At 42.4% G+C, this 20,153-nt stretch overlaps 1 long non-coding RNA gene across 1 annotated transcript; it reads right to left on the bottom strand.

Annotated features, from left to right (window-relative positions):
• Window positions 1-6,124: 6,124 nt before the first annotated feature.
• Window positions 6,125-6,655, bottom strand: LOC125721007 (uncharacterized). Its single transcript, XR_007385651.1, has 2 exons — window positions 6,495-6,655; window positions 6,125-6,293 (listed from the first exon to the last, which is right to left on the bottom strand). It is a non-coding gene; the product is annotated as an uncharacterized LOC125721007 (long non-coding RNA).
• Between the last annotated feature and the right edge of the window lie 13,498 nt (window positions 6,656-20,153).

Below are 20,153 nucleotides of genomic sequence, written 5' to 3'. Positions count from 1 at the left end.
TAAGCCAATAACACAAAAAAGGTTCTACTCTTTCAAGTTTTTATTATTCAAACATATTCAGCATTCACAGTGGTACTGGAGAAGGTAAGTGAACCCTTAGGTTCAATAACTGGTTGACCCTCCTTTGGCAGCAATGACCGCAACCAGGCACTTCCTGTAATTGCAGATCAGACCTGCACATCGTGTGGAGAGAGTTTTAGCCCATTCTTCCCCTGCAAAACTGCCTTAACTCTTCCATATTCTTTGGTTGCCTTCTGTGTATTGCTCTCTTAAAGTCATTCCACAGCATCTCAATAGGATTGAGATTGGGGCTCTGACTGGGCCACTCCACTGCGATGTTTGGGGTCATTGTCCTGTTACATCACCCAGCCTCAGTTGAAGGACAGACATTCTCACATTATCCTGAAGAATTTGCTGATAAAGTTGGGAATTCATTTTCCCCTCAATGATGGCGAGCTTTCCAGACCCTGATGCAGCAAAGCAGACCCAAATCATGATGTTCCCTCCACCATACTTTACTGTAGGGATGATGCATTTATCTTTTTACGCCAAATGAAGTTCTGCTTGTTCCTCCCAAATAGTTCAATTTTAGTTTCATCACTCCACAAAACATTTTCCCAGTATCGCTGTGGAGTGTCCAAGTGCTCCTTCGCAAACTTCAGGCGTACAGCAATGTTTGACAGCAGTGGCTTCCTTCTTGGTGCTCTGCCATGGACTCCTTTCTAGCTGATTCATGAACACAGATGCTAGACAGTTCTAATGACTTCTTCAAGTCTTTCGCTGTCACTTTAGGATTCTTCTTTTCCTCAAAGATGACTTTGCGTTGTGCTATTGGGGTCATCTTGGCAGGGCGCCCACTTCTAGGCAGAGTAGCCACGGTACCAAATTGTCTCCATTTATAGACAACTTGCCTAATAGTTTATATTAATAATAATATAATAATAATTTATAGACAACTTGCCAACAGTAGACTAATGAATATGTAAAATCTTTGAGACAACTTTGTAACCCTTTCCAGCCTTATGTAACTTAACAATTCTTGATCTTAGGTCTTCAGACAGCTCTTTTGTGCGAGGCATGATTCCCATCTGGACATGCTTCTTGTCAAAAGCCCAAACTGAACCTTTTCAGTGGTTTTTATCAACCAAAGTAATTCTAGGCCACACCCCTGAACTCGTTTCATTAAATGGACTCCAGGTGTGCTAAATTTTTAAGCTTTTAAAAAAAGTCATTTACTTGGGGTTCACTTACTTTTTCCTACTTTATACAATATGGTCAAATATTCTCTGAAAATCTGTGTATCTTAATTATAGGACACAGTGTTTGTAAATTATTGTGACTTACATGAAGATTCAACTATGTTTTATATGGGATTTAGTCATACACGTAGAAAATTCCAAGGGGTTCACATACTTTTTACTTTGAACATATTTAAATGGGCCACTCTAACCTGCGAGAGAGTGCCTGTTGGAAAGGCCGTCTCCGAAAACGGGATGCCAACGCGCATACGCTTGGATCAGCGTCAGGAGCATCTCTTTTGAGTTTTCAGAGGTGGTTTTCTGATTGTGCCGCACCAGATCATCCTACCCAGTGCCGAACGATCCTGGCCAGTTACTCACCATACTCAGGGGTGCAGTATTGTGTGCCACTGACGAACTGTAAGTGACTGGTCCTGGACTGATTACATTCGGTGCTTTAATATTGCAATGCGGTCTACCGGATTGTTAGTTGTTAGTGTGTAACTTTTGAGGAGCTCTGCTACTGAGTGTATTGCAGGCAGATTCTCTGTATTCTGCGTTCGTTCTTGTAATTGTGTATCTTATATATTAAATTTGTTTTGTTAGTCAGTTCTCGTTAGACTGCAAAATATTTAGGAGAGATGGGATAATACAGTAAGGGAGGGTAATAGTATTACTGTTACGTATCCGGTATGTACCGGGGTTAACCAATAGATGGCAGTACTGTTACATGATTGATGATTAGAGATCGTATAAAGTGGTTGTATTTGTGTTAATTAGCTGAACATGTCTCCATGTTCTTATTGTTTTAGTTATTTATATAATATTATTTTCTTCCTTAGACCACATGCACACCCTGTCTACAACTAAGTCATTGCACCTGTAACAGCCAATGGCCAGCCTACAGTATGTTAACTCCAGTGCAATACTGTACCGCCTAATTGAATGCAGTAAAGTTTGGAACTGCGTCTGCCTTCCCTGGTGTTCTTACCGATGCCACCAGAGAGGTGCCATCTTACCGGTACCTTCCTCATGCAGTCATAGCTTCTAACACTTTAATAATGCCAGACACACCAACCTTATTTAAATGGGCCACATCAGGTGGCTTATCTGCCTTTCCTATGTATAACCAAAAACTGTCACAACTCTGGTTAACAGCTGGGCCTAGGTACATGGGCTCACAATTTCTGATAGCAACCATCAAATTATGTGATCCCAAACAAATCAAGGAAAAAACAGTGACTAAGCAATCAAAAACCCTTCAGGTAATTTGTCCTAAATAGATATTATAATCTTGGATAGATTTCATGACTTCAGTTGAAGGGTCACAATTTCTGATATCAGCCATCAGATGTTGTGACCCCAAACAAATCAAAAACAACACAGTACCACAGCAGTCAAAAAAGACATCAGGGGAATTATCATAAATATAAATAATAATCCTGGAAAGATTTCATAACTGGGGTGTACAGGTCACCTCTGTCAAAGGGGTGACTTTCATACAGCTGTCATCTGATTTTGTGATCTGAGTGTGGCTTTTGAAAAAGCAACAACACACCATTAAATTTCAGGCAAAAGAAACATGTCCATCTTCAGACTTTCACCATGTTTACACACTGCAGACAATTGTTGTGACAATTTATCAAACATTCCTTATTGTGTCAGTACATGCAGTGTGCTACAGTACACAATATGCTGCTCCACAAAATGAGCTGCATCAACCAATTTGGTACTGTAACAGCTCTTTGAGTATCAGAAAGTAGGACAGGGTTTAAGTATCATAAAGTTAATGAAACTGAAAAATCATAATGATCTTTTTAAACATTTATTTGAAATATGCCTTTACATACAGTACAAAAATCAATAAAATGAAAACAAAGAAATGTGGAAATTACCCGAAACATTGGCTACATGTTTTGGAGTTCAGATATATCCTCTTTCTTAGCCCTCTGTATATTTTTCTAATGTTGATTTTTTAAATTACATATACTTCTTTCCAGCCGTAACTCCTCAGACAACAGACGCTTGAAACCCTGATCGGCAAGTCTGCAATTGGTTGTTTAAATGGCAATTGGCTGTCTAAATGTATAAAAATGAATTTCCGTTTTATGCAACTTTGGGTCAACTTTATGCTTTTACTCCACTATTTTACTCCAATATTAAACCAAAAACCAAAGTACTCCGTCAAAAAAGGAACTTTGTCCGTATACAGTAGTATATATATGGGTGTTTGTGTCCACCTACTTCTGTCCATGTAGTATACAGTACATGTATGTGTGTATATGTCTCCATCTACTTCTGTCCATGTAGTACATATGTATGTGTATGTGCGTTTGTGTCACAGATCAGCACAGGGAAGCAGGCGAAGGAAGCCGTGGATTAAAAAAAGGGTTTTATTTGCAGAGGAACATACGTAACGTTAATGACAGAACTAGGAAAACGCATGTGAACGCGGTCTGAAATACACTGAACTAACAACAGCAACCAGAAACAGCTGGTGAACACGGGGACTCTGCACGAGGTTAACGAGGGGGCATGATCGACGAGAGGGCAGGACGAATGGAGCATGACATTACCCAATGGGAGTGAAGGGACTAACAGGACCTAGAGAAACAAAAGCAAAATATCAATGAGGAACCGGGAACAGGACAGACACACAGAGCAGACACAGGGACAAGAAGCAGGAAAACCACTGACAAACCAACGGGAACGCAGACAGGCACAGGGGCACCAAGAACGGAGACACTGGGGGAACACCAACAGGAGGAAAAAAAGGACCAGGAGCGAACAAAGGAGCGGAGCGACGAGGAGCAGACACAGAGGTACGAAAACAGGAGGCAGGATGGTAGAGGACGGGGGAAAATGGGGAGCCCGAGGGAACCCCAGTAGGCAAGAGGCAGAAGCTGCAGAGGCAGCCGGCGACTGCGAGGTTGGAGCCGAAGGGACCTTCGGCAACAGCGAGGCAGGAGCAGGAGGGGACGACGAAGGGGGCAAGGAGGCAGATGGAGGGACAGGCAAAGGAGGTGAAGAGGAAGATAATGGGGGCACCAGAGGAGGCGAAGAGGAAGGCGAAGGGGGCACTGGGAGAGGGGAAGAGTGAACAGCAGCCACAGCCGGCCCAGGCATAGGTGACCGATGAGTCGGAGCGGGGGAACCCGCAGACGACCGATGAGTTAACGGAGGCGGGGCCGAAGAGTCATCGGAGAAGCACCCACAGGCGACCGCCAAGCAGGAGTCCAGGGAACCGCAGGCGACCGCTGAGCAGGAACCGAAGGACCCGCAGGTGCCGCATGAGTCCCAGCCACAGGGACCGAGGATGAGCCAGGGGGCAGGGCAGGCAGGAACCAACCCCTGCGCAAGTGACCTCTCCCCCTCCTGGATATGAAGAGCCCAATTCCTGGTTGGGATCTGCCAAGTGGGGGTAACAGAGCTGGGGTTCGCGCCTTGGCAGTGGGTGCAGGCGAAGCAGCAATAGGCAGACGGGCTTGGGCTCCGGGCCCAAGCGCAGGCGACGTCAGGTTTGGTTCCTTTTGGCATACTGCGGGGGAAATGGCGGAGATGGAGACGGCCCCTAGGGAAACGTGCAACGCTTTCCCTCGTCGCTTTCCCTGCTTCTCTCTCCCCCGAACAAGCGCAACGAGGTCCGGCAATTCATGTGGAATAAAAGGACAAAGACTGTAATCGCCCCCTACCTGCTGGATCATGTCCTCAGCTACCCAGCTCTTCAGCCGGGCTAAATGCCACCATACCTCTGCTGTGAGGTGCGGGTCTTCGGCAGGGGAGAAGTGGGTCAAGATTTCCCTTGACCGGCGAGCGACGGCTTGCGCCGTGGGGTCTCCCTTCATTTTGGACTCCTTGAGCCAGTATTCTACCTCGTCCAAAAGGTCAAGGTGTTCCGCCTCATGGAAGGGAGGCATCTTCTCCTGTAGTCCTGTCATTCTGTCACGGATCAGTACAGGGAAGCAGGCGAAGGAAGCCGTGGTAATAAAAAGGGTTTTATTTGAAGGGGAACATATGTTAATGACAGGACTAGGAAAACGTACTTGAACGCGGACTGAAATACACTGAACTAACAACAGCAACTAGAAATAGGTGGTGAATACGGAGACTCCACATGAGGTTAACGAGGGGGCGTGGTCGACGAGAGGGCAGGACAAAATATGTGTCCGCCGCCTTCTGTCCATCTAGTATTTTTGCATGTGTATGTGCGTTTGTATATATACTGTACATGTGTCCGCCTTCTTCTCTCCATGTAGTATATACAATGAGGGAAATAATTATTTTTATAGTTTGTAACTGTTACATAATGACTTTTTCTTGCTTGTTTTGTTAATAATCTATCTTTTGCTGGTTCAATAAACATACCAGTGAAATTACAGACTTCTCATTTCCTTATTAATGGGTCAACTTAAGAATTCAGCAGAGGTCACTGTATGTATGTGTATGTGCGTTTTGTGTATATATGTGTCCGCCTACTTCTGTCCATGTAGTATATATGTATATGTATATGTAAATGTATATGTATGTGTGTGTATGCGTGTATATATATAATATTTTATCCTGCATGTCATGTTTAATTCTGCTGTGCATTTCAGAATTGCATTTTTCCCAGCTGTGCATGAAAAATAAAATGTGTACAATGACATTATTCCTAAAGTCCTAAATCACATTGTAATATGCAAAATATGTATGGAAAGCATGAAAACAAGTATTTTCATTGGTTATCAATGTTTCTATGGAGAGTAAAGAGCTGAAAGTGCAACTTTGGTGCCATCTCGAGCTCAAAAGCAATTATTCAGGGTTAGGCATGGGTCAGCCTGTAATAGAGACAAATGATCTTAAGTGTAATAGTTAATGTGAAAACACCATAAAACATTTAAAAGGGATTTTAGAAAATGAATACAGGGTCCAATTTATTAAGAGTACACAATAAAAAATGACAAAGTACCGAGTGTATAAACAGCAGCTAAGATGTTAAGCCTTCTTCTTTGATTTATATGATTAAAGCATCACTTTCCAGTCTGAAATTCACTTCTTTTGAAGAAAGTCCACGTCCTAAAAAAAGACAAATGGAGAATATCAATATCCATATTGAAAATGTGCAGAGACATGTGTCACTGTATAACCTGTATATTTTAGAAATACAAATACCTAGGGTACCGTCATCAACATATGCTACCTATTTCACCTGTCGAAGCTGTTCACTGGACTGTGATGAGCTACCTGGCTTCTCACCACTCTCACCAGCCCAATCACCTGCGTGGATGTGGAGCTGTGGTCCGCTGTGGCTGTATTGGCTGTTCTCAGTGCTGGTTGCTCTCTCTCATGGTGCCAGTGCTTGCAGTTTTCTTCGTTGTAGTCGCTGCCATGGTGCTCCTTATCGCTCAGGCTGGAGTGGCTTCCGCATGGGGAGTTCATGTCGTATTGCTTCGTCTTGTTGAATCCCTCGAGGCTGCTGCTGGAGTTCCTCTCAGATGTATCCTGGTCTCTAAAAGGGTAAGGACACATTAACGATATAGTAAACTGTATAGTGTTTGCTATTCTTCAGAATAAACAGATGCTCAAAAACAAAGAATTAAGCCATAATCCCACCAAAGTGTATCATGACAGATGAAGGAATGAACCGAAAAATCTCTTAATGCTTCAAGCTATCTCTGTGTCACAGAAAACTTACCAGTGGTCACGTTACATGTCCTTGACATTCTTCTTTGTCTTGGATGCTTTGTGTCTCTTGGCGAGACGCTCCTCGGAGTGCTGGTCTCACTCAGGTAGTTTCATGTGGATGTTTTTGCTGTGGTCAGGGTGCGAGTGTCTGGCTCCATCATGGTCGCCATCCTGAGTACAGTGCACCCGTCCGTGTCTCTCCTCTGAACGGGGCCTCAGATCCCCCTTAATTATAAAGTACGCGTAACAACCAGATATAGAGCACAACTGGGTATGGTGAACTGATAATACTTGAATCAGAACATCTACAGAATAGTAACAGTTAAGAAGTACCAGTGTGTCTTGAGGTGTGATTATATTTGAAAGGAAAAAAGAGTCTCACCAGCAATTGTGATAATTATATTACAGAATATATATAATGGCACTTAATATTGTCTAGTTTCACCATAGTCTACCTGTCAGAGTCGCTGGGTGAGCGGGTGAGCGCACGGGCATGCAAGCGAGCAGGAAGCAGGCAAGGAACCGCAAGTCGGGGAAAAACTGGGGATTTATTAAGGTGCAGGCAGGGCATGATGGAACAGCACTAAGACTCACTAACACCAATGACGGACAAGAAACCAGGGCAAGACATGGACTGAAATAAACAAGACTGGGCAAAAATAATCAGACACAGTTGGGCTAGATCGGGGAAGCACACATGGATAATCAGGGGGCATGGCGCACACGAGGATCATACGAGCCGGGAATGACACTACCATTTTGATGTTTCTGACAGTGACTGAAGTGTCAGTCATCAAATACCACTGGACACTCCTGGCCTGGAACAAACCAGCATATTTGTTTCAACCATATGCTGAGTTCGTACTAAAGCATCTCAAGGCAATGGAATGAAAGGAGCCCACAAGACGAACCTTGATGTAGCAGTAGTAATGTCCAGTGTGACAGCTGAATCCCAAGTGAACCAGCACGGTATACAGATGGTTAGATCTTGGGTTCTCCGTGGGACCAAAACATAAATGGACGCATGTCCAGGTATTCAGGGTACCTCACATTATGAGAAAAACAGCAGAGTCATTGTAATTGCAACAAATATATCATGCTATCCATTGGAAACCTGGGACTTGGAAGCACAAGTAATCATAAGGTACAAAGTAATTTGATTTCCCAACCTAAATATCCCACTTGCAGATCTGTGTCAGCTAAGAAACCCTTGCTTGAGTTACTCAGTTATGATGCTCAGACCAGAGGCAGCGTGTTTCAAAACATATTTACGAAGAAGGCTGAGAATAGCTCTACCTTAGATGCTAGGTAACCCATTTAAAGCCTTGACTTGGGTCTCAAGTTCTTTACTGGCTGCGGAAGATCCAACACTCTGCTGGTCCCGCAGTCTTTTAATCTCCTCCTCAAGTGCCTCTGAAGCAGTCTCCACTGGGCTGAGGTTAGGTTCTTCTTGGGAGAGAACCTCTAATTCAGACTGTCTTGCAGCTATGAGTTTGTAGTTTTTCTGTTGGGTAAAAATGATCAAATCAATTATGTATGAAAGAATACACACAAGAGTTATGAAAGTGAAACCAAAAATGTATCAAAATTAATCATCAAGTTTAATATGGTTCCATGGCGAGAATCTGTTTAAATTCATAGCTGTTGTACTATAGTTCCTTTTTTAAGTTGCCAGGAACTTTTCTTGTACAACCCAGCAGCGCTAACACATACAGACACATAAACACCTATGAGCAATTTACCAATTCACCTAACATGCAACCTTTGGCCTGTGGGAGGAAGGCAGAGAACCCAGAGAGAATAGCAAACTCCACACAGAAAGGCCCCAGCTAACCAGAGGGTTTGAACTCAGAACCCTCTTGCTGTGAGGCGACAGTGCTAGCCACTACACCACTACACCAATTGTGTGAGGCTAGTCTCAACACAATTGCAGCAAATATTTTTTTTCTATTGTTTGTGTTAGTCTGGCTCACAACCAAACTACAAAACTTACAGAAATGTAAAAATATCAAAACAGCCGTCATGAAAAGAACCCTTATTACCTTTTTTGCAACTACAGTTTCTTCCTGGGTGTCAGGGAAGAGTTTGTTGGGTAACCTCTTTCTCTTCTTGCTTTTTGGTTGGTCCTCTTGCAAGACTTTCTGCTCAGTAGTCTTAAGTGTAGACTCCTTTTCTGTTAGTAAAAAATAGTAGCAAGACAGAATTTAATTCCTAGAAATTATGTTTACGTTGCATCAAATACTTTTGGTTAGTTTCAGCCATGCCCACTGAAATCCATTGTTTTCATTTAATTCCGTGTAAATACATTAGAACACTATGGATAGCCCATGGGATGGAAGAAGTTGGGATGGGCATGGATGAAACAGGTGGTGCATCCCATCATTTTCACTGTTAACGTTCAAATTCACATTCAGCATGGCCAGAGCATGCAAAAAAAGTTGTTTTCCTTCGGAGGGAGGGGTGCACTCTGACGCTATTTGACCCGTGGCCTATTTATTTTTCCGTCCAATTTGTCTTTTGTTTTTACAGTTTTTGTATTTTTTTCCCCTATTTTTTTTTTTATAGTTTACTCTGTTCGTTACACTTGTTAAATTTTGCCATATGTATACTGTAGCTGCCAAACTGATTTTTATTGTATAATGTTTCCTGACAATGTTGATATGTGACAGTTAGGAATTCTTATTAACCCAAATCTTACCTGAGATTCTTCAATTTAGGTGTATAATTAATGTTTCACTGCTAATTAAAAATTCATATGAAGCGAGACTCATATGACTAATGGCCGTTAGCTAGCTTGCTAAAAATTTGAATGAAGTGGGACTCTCATCATTAGCAAAAGCTAAAAGTTCAAATGAAGTGTCACTCGCGTAACTATCGGCTGTTAACGTTCAACAGCATGACTTTAGGCCTAGTCCCCCTTCGTCACTGTCCCGAAGCTAATAGCCTACAGCAAACGTTACTTGGCCAATGATGCAAAAACCATCCATCCATCCATTTTCCAAACCGCTTATCCTACTGGGTCGCGGGGGGTCCAGAGCCTATCCTGGTAGCAATGGGCACGAGGCAGGGAACAACCCAGGATGGGGGGCCAGCCCATCGCAGGGCACACTCACACACCATTCACACACACATTCACACCTACGGGCAATTTAGCAAGTCCAATTAACCTCCGCATGCTTTTGAACTCCGGGGGGAAACCGGAGTACCCGGAGGAAACCCCACGACAACATGGGGAGAACAATCAAACTCCGCACACATGTAACCCAGGCGGAGATTTGAACCCGGGTCCCAGAGGTGTGAGGCAACAGTGCTAATCACTGCACCACCATGCCACCCAAATGACTTTCATATGAACACATTTTTGTGGTTTCAGATTTAATGAGCTTCCTTGTCTCTTCTAGCAGGTGCCACAATGTAAACCACCATGTAGAGAGCAGTGCCAAGGAAATATCTATGTCATTGTAAATAAGAAACTGGTCTTAATGTTTTACCCGGTAAATTACATAAAAAAATATATATATGTACTTCTACTTCTTTTGTTTAAATACTAACCTGAATAATAAAACGTATATAACTGACATACTTGTCCTTTTTTAATTACAAATACTATATTGGGAAATAAAAAATAACCTCCTCCTTTTGCATGCAGATTGAAATATTGTTATTTACGTCTAAAATGGAGTAATGGAAGCCCCTAATCTTGAGGTTTTAAGTAACTACTTCCATTAATATTACCTTCAGCAGACCAATTAGAACCAACTTCTATATTGGATTTATCTGTGTGTATGGAGCCACCATTTTCAGAGTTACTGTGTGTTATGTCTGCTGTACAGCCCTGATGTGGTAGCTGCTGAAATCATTCACTGGAGTTACCATTTGTTTTGTGTCTGGTAAAATTGTTGCTTTTTAGAATACAGTCAAAATATTTCATATCTGAGTGTGATATTTGGACGGTATCAAAAATTATATACTGTATCGCCTACTACTATTAAATATGTCGGTTATATAAGACCAAATCCATCGATTTACTAAAATTAAGTATTAGTTCGGAAATTATCTGTTGCTAAAACTAAAACCTAGTCTTCAAGTACAAATGTCTAATCATTGTGATTTAAGTGGGTATTACACGGTTATACTCAGAAATACCATATGGACAAAAGTTTTGGGACACACTTCTGAATCACCGAATAGAGGTGTTTCATTCAAACCCATCACCAAAATCAAGCACCTAGCCATGCAGTCAGGTTTACAAACATTTGTGAATGAATGAGTCATTCTGAAGAACTCAATGAATTCAAGTGTGGTACTGTCATAGGGTGACACCGTGGCAATTAAAAAGTTTGTGAGATTTCTTCCCTGAAAGATATGATTCAGATCATGTATAGTAATAATGCGGGGCTTGCAGCATGCTGAGAAAATTCAAAATCCCAACAAGAAAACTGTGTGCCAGGATCTTCATGGAATGGGCTTCCATGGCTGAACAGCTGCATGCAAAGCTCACATCACGGGGTGGTGTAAAGTATGTTACCACTGGACGGCAACAGTGGAAACATGTTCTGGGGAGGGACCACTCACACTTTTCTGTCTGGAAGTCTGACAGAAGAGTCTGTGTTTGGTGCATGCCAGAAGAACATTACCTGCCTGACTACATTGTTTTAACTGTCATGGATGCTGGAGGAGAGGTGATGGTATGGGTTAGGGTTATGCCCCTTAGCTCCAGTAAAAAGAATTCTGCCAGCAAACCCAGACATTTTCAATAATTCTATGCTTCCAACTTTGTGGGAACAGTTGATGGAATGTCTTTTTCTATTCCAGAATAACTGTGCACAAAGCAAGGTCCATAAAGACATGGTTGAGTGAGTCTGGTGTGGAAGAACTCGACTGGTCAACAGAGCCCTGAACTCCACTCCATCTAACACCTTTGGGATGAGCTACAATGCAGACTGAGAGCCAGGCCTTCATGTCCAACATCAGTGCCTGACCTCACTAATGCTCTTCTGGGTGGAGAAAAAAATCCCACAGAAACACTCCAAACTCTTGTGGAAAGCCTTCACAGAAGAGTGGCAGCAGTTATGGCTGCAAAGTGGGGACCAACTCTATATCGATGCTGATCATAGAACGACATGTCATAAAAATTCCTGTAGGTGTAAAGGCCAGGTTTCCCAGTACTTTTGTCCATATAATACAGCATGAAGGTTCGGTTGAGGCTAGGCTGATGTGCTGTAGTGTCGGCTAAGTTAGCAGTGGCTTTCCAGAATCATGCTGAGCATGGCTTCCGCACGGCAACCAAGGTGTTGGCAAAAGGTTGTAGGACCGATTCATTTACGCTACCATTGACCCAATTACGCTAGGGGCCGATAAAGGTATATCATAAGGCAACATGTAAAAGTACATGACCCATGTTTTGCCATTTTTAATGACTCCGTACTTGAGGAATCTACAGGTCATGTTTGTTTCAATAACATGTTTATGCACATGCTGCTATTATGATTTATAGCTTATTATTTGTGATAAGTTAAATGAGCTGGCTGCAAATTCGACTTTTTCAAATATAATGCATAAAATATATTCTCAAATTTTAACAACATTTAGATGTTTTATCAACACATTTATAATATTTACATATATAATATTTATTATTGCAAGTACAGAACCAGACTTGAAGGAAAAGAAAGGAAACCATTCTGGGGACGGTGTGAAATCAATCAATTTAAAAATAAAGATTACAACATTTAAAATGAGACTTGTCAGGGAAACTAGAACAGAAAGGCACGGATCCAGAGATGCAAGCCCAAATACGCTTTATTTGCGCTGTAAGGCAAGCTAAGGCACCAGAAGGGAAAGGCGAAAGGCAAGGTCGAGGGACAGGCAGGTAGGTCGTAATCCGGGGAAGCAATCCGACACGGAGGCACGGGACAGGACCACACAGGGGTACAGGGACGGGACGTGCCGGGCTCGGTGGGGAAAACGGGTCAGGTGCGGGAACGGGTCTGGAACGGGAAGGAAAACAGGTAAGGCAAATACACGGGGCAAACAGATCAGGTTAGGAGTTCGGGTAAGACGATAGACAAGAAAGTGCTTGGCAAGGCTATAAATCATTAGCGCAATACTTCGCGTTTGGCTGTTGCGACTTGGCTCTTTTTATCCACCCTCTCGTTAAGCATAATACTCTACAGCTTGGCATTTATATTTATATATATGGCATTAATCAACAGATGAGGGGTGATTTAAATATACTGGAGGGAGCCTGGCAGGGGCCTACTTGTATCTGATGAGCCGGCCAGCCTGTATCAGCTGTGCCCATTTATCAATGATATGTAAAGAGCACAGTTCACCCTAAAACTGAAGGATTTTTTTAAAGGATTTACTGATATCTAACCATCTAGTTCATTGCACTGGGAGATGCCTGATTTTGGAGCTGAACGGCCCCCTTTTCTCAGTTTTAGGGTGAATTGTCCTTTTTAATATATTACAGGAGCCTTTGAATGAACAGTGAGCCGGTTTGAAGCCCTGGTGGCAGCCTACTTGTATTTGATGAGCTGGCCACCCTGGATTAGTTTCACAGGCTTAAACCTCCTTTACAAAGTCTCTCTGGAGTCCTGAGTGACCCAGTGGACGCTCACACAGATGGAAGGTGAGCCCTCTGCATCTTACCGAAGGTCATTTGGCCACTGATGATCTCAGGGCTCTTCTTCATATTACTCATCGCTGCTTTGGGCAGACCTCAGTTAATCAGGTCCCCATAAGTGCTGAAATCAAACAATAAAACACAGAGCTGATCTAACATGCAGCAGGGTGAAGGTACAGTCGAACCTCGTTACTACGTACCCCGGATACAACATTTTCACCTTTTCAACGTACAGGTTTCTAATTCCCATTTTTAGCCTAGGTATTATTCCAATAGCAGCCATTGTTTACAGCGTACACCCTTACAGCGTAAACTTCGATACAACATCCAAATTTCTAGAGAAAATATGAAAACTAACCATCGTTCCAACGTACAGCGCTCTCCCCGCCCACCACAACTTGTGTCGCTACATCTACCTGTATCTACCTGATCTTCGCCCGACAATGCACATTTGTCTATTGCGTTGCTTGGCGTTAAATGAGTTGCCTTGACCGATCATTACTGGGCTGCGTAGTAATGGCTTAAGTGTTGTGTGCGTATTCTTCGTTTATTAAACCTTGTGAAATACGGGTCATCTCGGTAATTGTGAATTCAGAATAATAATGGAAGTAAAGGATTTTATGATTTAATTTGACCAATATTTCATTTGGATGCAAATGTTTATTTTAAAAATCCATTTTGACCAGCCGTTGTGTATTTTCGTTGCCGTTTATCGCAGGCCGGCACTAAGTAATCGTGAGTAATTTAATGAAAATTCCAAGGATCCAAATGAGCTTTGTCGAATTATTTAACAAGTAATAATGTGTTCGTTTGTTTTGTAGTCAATTTAAGGGTCTGTTCTATTAAAGTTTTATCATTTACATGGATATTTCGTGAGTTCTTTCATCCATCTTCCACTAAGTGGTTACAACGTTCTATGCTTATAACGTACATGTTTTTGATATCCCGTCTTGTACGTAGTAACGAGGTTCGACTGTACCATTAAAGAAATTCCAGAGGATTCTGACAACACATCAGTGTGAGATTATTAAACAGTAGTCATAAAATTATATTTATATTAACAAAAAAATCAGTTTGTGACTTTGTTGGAATGTTTTCACAACAGGCACATTTAGATCACGGAAATAGATCATGCCCCTGCATGCCCCCACCTAGAATATTGTGTGCAGGTTTGGTCACCATACCTTAAGAAGGACATTGCTGCCTTGGAAAAGGTGCAACGTAGGGGTACCAGAATGATTCCTCGTCTTAGAGGAATGTCTTACGAGAGGTTAACTGAGCAGAATCCGTTTAGCCTCGAGTAAAGGAGACTAAGAAGGACATGATCCAGGTATATAAGATTCTAACAGGTCTGGATGCTGTTCAATATTTCAATATTAGTTTAAATATTAGAAATTGTGGCCATAAGTGGAAATTAGTGAGAGAACATTTTAAAACAAATTTGAGGAAGCACTTTTTTACACATCATGTTTTTAGAGTCTTGCTACTAGTTTAGTAAGTAGTAAGCTAAATCCCTGGGTTCCTTTAAATCAGAGCTAGATAAGATTTTAACAACTCTGAGCTATTAGTTAAGTTCTCCCCATATGAGCTTGATGGGCTGATTGGTCTCCTCTCGTTTGTAAATTTCTTTAAAGTTCTTATGTAGGTAACTGTAACTGACCCATATGATAAAATGATTTTGTCTAATACAGGACTACATTAGGTAAATGTTATCCCCTCACACTTTGTATGGGCAGTGAATTGCCCCTACTCACGTGTGGTTTCATAATAAGAAAAATGAAAGAAATGAATACACAGATATATAAATTTATATATATATATTTATTTGGAAGGAGGGGAGATTTTTCTTCTGCATTCTGAAATGGAAGAAAAAAAACATTCATGAAGAACACAAACCTATAAAAGATACTTGTGTGACACTATTAAGGAAGGATCTGACTGGCAGAAAAGCTGGCTGAGTGATTGCCTGGTTGCCGGCTGCAAATGCTATGTCGAGCAGTAATATGGCATTAATCAACAGATGAGGGGTGGAGATTTAAATATTCTAGAGGGAGCCTGGTGGAGACCTACTTGTGTCGGATGAGCCGGCCACCCTGAATTATCTGCGCCGTCGCATTGGTGACATGGCATCCGAAGAGGACTCGATAGGAGAACTTCATAAAAACGAGTGAGTTACAGGTAAGAGCTGGGGAGACAGAGATCATGCAGGGGTCAGAGGCCAGAAAGAAGAAGAGCAACCAGCTTAAAACCTTTAAAAAGTCCCTCTGGAGTCCCGAGTGACCCAGTGGACACTTATATAGATGGAAGGTGAGCCCTCAGCCTCTTACCGAAGGTCATTCGACCACTGATTATTTCAGGGCTCTTCCTCATATCCGTCACAGCGACTGTGGGCAGACCCCAATTAATTACAGGTCCCCAGAAGTGCTGAAATCAAACAATAAAACACAGAGCTGATCTAACATGCAGCAGGGTGAAGGTACCATTAACGAAATTCCAGAGGATTCTTACAATATATTAGTGTGAGATTATTAAACAGTAGTCATAAAATTACATGTATATTAACAAAAAATCAGTTTGTGACTTTCTTGCCGTGCTTTTGTTGTAAGGATTTTCCCAACAGGCACATTTAGATCACGGAAAGACAAAGAAAACAAACAAAAAAAATTATAAGTGCAATTCTGTGATCACCAGCAGCACTTCTGCAATGATGGACCCAAACGTAAGCAGTGACTTTATGCTTACATCTACAACAAAGCGAAGAGTTTAAGCTCTATATGCACTGAAGGCAATCGACAAGGAAAGTTTACATATAGGATTTTTAAATAAACTGCAAGCGCCTCTGGATGCACATACCTCCTCAGATACTTCTGAAACTCCCTGTTCCTCAGTTGGTTTACAGCTCTTTGAAAAAAATTGCTTGCCATTTAAAATTTGACGTGCCGACAGACCTGTTATCTCCGCCAAAAAGAACACCCTCACTCCAGCAACTGACGCATTGCCGCCGCGATTTCGCGGGCTAAGTGGATTTCTCCACTGTAATTGGTCCATCCAAGATGAAAAAAAAAAACTGCCTTAACGGTGGGAATGTACAAACTGCACAGCATGCTGGTAAAGGTAGTATGGCGGAAAAACAGTACAGTATAGAATTCCACATTTTACAGTTAAATATTTAAAATATTTATTTTCTTTAAATTGGGTGTATTTCACTAAAAAAAACAGTTTACTCCAATAAACAGTTATGTTTACTCCCAAAAAGTGGGTGCAAATTGTTGCCTTATTTTATTCAAGGCTCTCAAGTTTCATCAAAACCTTTAAGATAGATTACATTATGAGAGAAACGCGTGTCTCACTGTTAATGCGAGGACTCCTGCCTACCGCATTCATCTTGCTCTTACGCTTCCACCTTTTCCGCACTCCATCTGTGTGCGCATTCATGTAATAACGTATTACGTATTATTATTTGCAGCGGGATCACACGTAACTTACTTATTATTCCATCCATCCATTTTCCAAACCGCTTATCCTTCTACCTCGCGGGGGGCACGAGGCGGGGAACAACCCAGGATGGGGGCCAGCCCATCGCAGGGCACAGTCACACATCAGTCTTATTTATTATTCCATCCATCCATCCATTTTCCAAACCGCTTATCCTATTGGGTCGCGGGGGGTCCGGAGCCTATCCCGGAAGCAATGGGCACGAGGCAGGGAACAACCCAGGACGGGCGGCCAGCCCACACACACTCACACACCAGTCTTATTTATTATTCGCAGCGTCTTATTCGGATTTTCCGGTCCATCTTAAATGTTGCGCAGCCGAATGCAATGATGCGATTGCGCATGTAGGGGGAGCATTTTAATACCTTAAACCAGGGGTGCCCAAACATTTTCCCTTAGTGGGCCAAAATGAAAATCTATCGGAGGACCGCGGGCCAAATGTAATATTTTACACAAAATACAAACACTAATAGTAAAGTAAAGTAGTTTTATTTATCAAACAGTTATCTAACCTTCCGTTCTGTGTAAATACCATTAAACAAAATATGACAAATAAGTCATATATAGGCATTTAGAACACGTCTAAACTTTTGTAATCACATATAGTGCAAAATGTCAAAGAGTGCATGTCCAACAGCAACACAACAACAACAGTAGGAACAATATAATTGCACCACTAGTGAGAAACATGAAGCTGTTCTTTGGCGTTTATCAGCCTATCAATATTAGGTTGCAGCTGACTCACTGAGAGGGTGAGGATGTCCTGTAGGTGTGGGTCAGTCAGAGTGCTTCTGAGCCTGGACTTGTTAAGGTTCATTACACTAAAAGTCTGTTCACAGATGTAAGTGCTGCCAAACAAAGCTAACATGACCTGTGCATGTTTCCTAATGTCTGGGTACCTTTCAGATGAGACATGTGTGTAGAAGTCTTTCAGGTGTAGTGACATGAATTTATTCTTTAGCTCAGAATCACACTGAAACTCAATTAGCTGCATCTGAATGTGATCAGGCACTGAGTCCACACTTATGGTGAAGGGTTGAGAAAACAGCTCCATGTCACCTCTACTTTCCCTAAAGTCCTCAAAGCGCAACGCAAAGTCCTGGTCCAAGTGTCTGAGAAGTGCTGCATATTCAGGCAGTCTCTGCTTCACCAGGTTGACCTCTCTCAGACTAGGGAAGTGTGCAAGGTTTCCTGGGAAGAAGTGAAAGAGCTGCTAAGTCGTCAAATAATAATAAATATTGCAACATAAATGTTGTTTTATGTACTTTGAAAGAGTTAGCCTTACAATTTTATTACAATACTTTTTAACAATACTTTTTAACTGCACAACAGTGGAATATGGATATGTTAGTAAATGCACTTACTAACATATTCCACATAATATCAGTCCCAGTAACTGCACTTTTATCATGTGAGGTGCAGGTACATGCTGCCACCTTTCCTCTCCATTGTCACTTGATTAAATCATAAGCATTTTTACAATCACAAAAAATATGCAAGCTCCAAAAGACAAACAAAGCGCATGTCTGCCTGTCAATCAAGTTTAAGAACCATGGACAGCGCTGTCCCTCCGCGACACAGTTAACAAGGACGGGACTTATTTACGGCATAAAATACAGTATGATAGACATTATCACCATTAAAACTGAATGTGTATGTGTGTCTCTGTGTGTGTACAATGTATTAACCAACCTGCTGACAGATGTCGACAGAGTAGCTGCAGCTTCGACCTGAAGGCCGTTATGTGGTCAAACAGCTCAGTGATGATCTGATCCTTCCCTTGAAGCTGAATATTCAGGGTGTTGAGCAGGTCAGTGATGTCCACCATAAAAGCCACGTCACAAAACCATTTTTCATCTGTGGGGACTTGAGTGTCACTGTTCTTGCTTGTCAGAAACTCCGCGATGACATGGCGCAGCTCAAAAAATCTTTTGAGGACTTTCCCGCGGCTCAGCCACCTCACCTCTTGGTGGTAAAGCACATCCTTGTATTGTGAATCAACCTCCTCTAGAAGAGCTCTGAACTGGCGGTGTGAGAGCGCTTTTGATCGTATGCAGTTTATGATTTTAATCACGTCACGCACCACGTCTCCCATACCAACTGATCTGGCACATAGTTGCTCTTGGTGCAGGATGCAGTGGTATTTTGCCACCTTACCTCCACATTGGGAAACCTTCTGGGAAATTAGTGTGGCAAGGCCTGTTTTCCTCCCAACCATGGCAGGTGCTCCATCAGTTGTTATCCCAACCAATTTTTCCCAGCTCAGCCCGTTCGTATCCAACACTCGCTCAACGGCTGCAAACAAATCCTCACTTTTTGTTGTGCTGCGCAGTGTCTCAAATCCAGCCAGCTCCTGAGTTATTTCCATGTTTTCATTTACTCCCCGTATGAAAACCAAAAGTTGTGCAGAGTCCGAAATGTCCGTGCTCTCATCACACGCCAAAGAAAAGGCGACAAATCCAGCAGCCTTTGCTTTAAATTGCTCCTTAATGTCTCGAGACATTTCTTCAATACGACGTGTCACAGTATTTCGTGAGAGGCTGATCTGGGAGAAAGTTTTTGCCTGTGACGGGCACATGATTGTCGCAGCTATGGACAGACACTCCTTAACAAAGTCACCCGTTGAAAATGATCTCCCAGTCCGGGCAATTAGCGCAGTAATCTCAAAGCTGGCCCGTGTCGCGCTGTCCTGGGCTGTCGAGGGCCGTGTAAGAGTCCCTTGTTGCCTGTGAAGTTTAGCCAGCAGCTCCCTGGTCTTGTTCTTTCGCGCATCACCTTTGAATTGCGAAAATGCTGCGTGCTTCGTCTCATAATGACGACGAATGTTATACTCCTTTAGTACAGCAACAGACTGGTTACAAATAAGGCAGACCGCTTTAGCATTTATGTCAGTGAAAAAATATTCTTCCTCCCAGCATTTTTTAAAATGTCTTTTGTCTGTGTGCCACTGACGATGCCGCTCCATGTTGATAGTGGCTTAAGCTAGCAGCCTGGTGGTGACCCGCCACAAACTGGTTTGATCCCGTATGGCGGCAACAAAGACTCATGGGACTTTTTGCAAATTGTTAAAATATGACTATTTATGAAGTGTGAAAATGTACATATGTGCACAGATATTGTCATGCCCG

This window comes from Brienomyrus brachyistius, unplaced genomic scaffold (assembly GCF_023856365.1).
Source record: "Brienomyrus brachyistius isolate T26 unplaced genomic scaffold, BBRACH_0.4 scaffold27, whole genome shotgun sequence".
Classification (NCBI taxonomy): domain Eukaryota; kingdom Metazoa; phylum Chordata; class Actinopteri; order Osteoglossiformes; family Mormyridae; genus Brienomyrus; species Brienomyrus brachyistius.
Note: the sequence above shows the minus strand (reverse complement) of the source record. Positions and strands in the feature narration are given on the sequence as shown.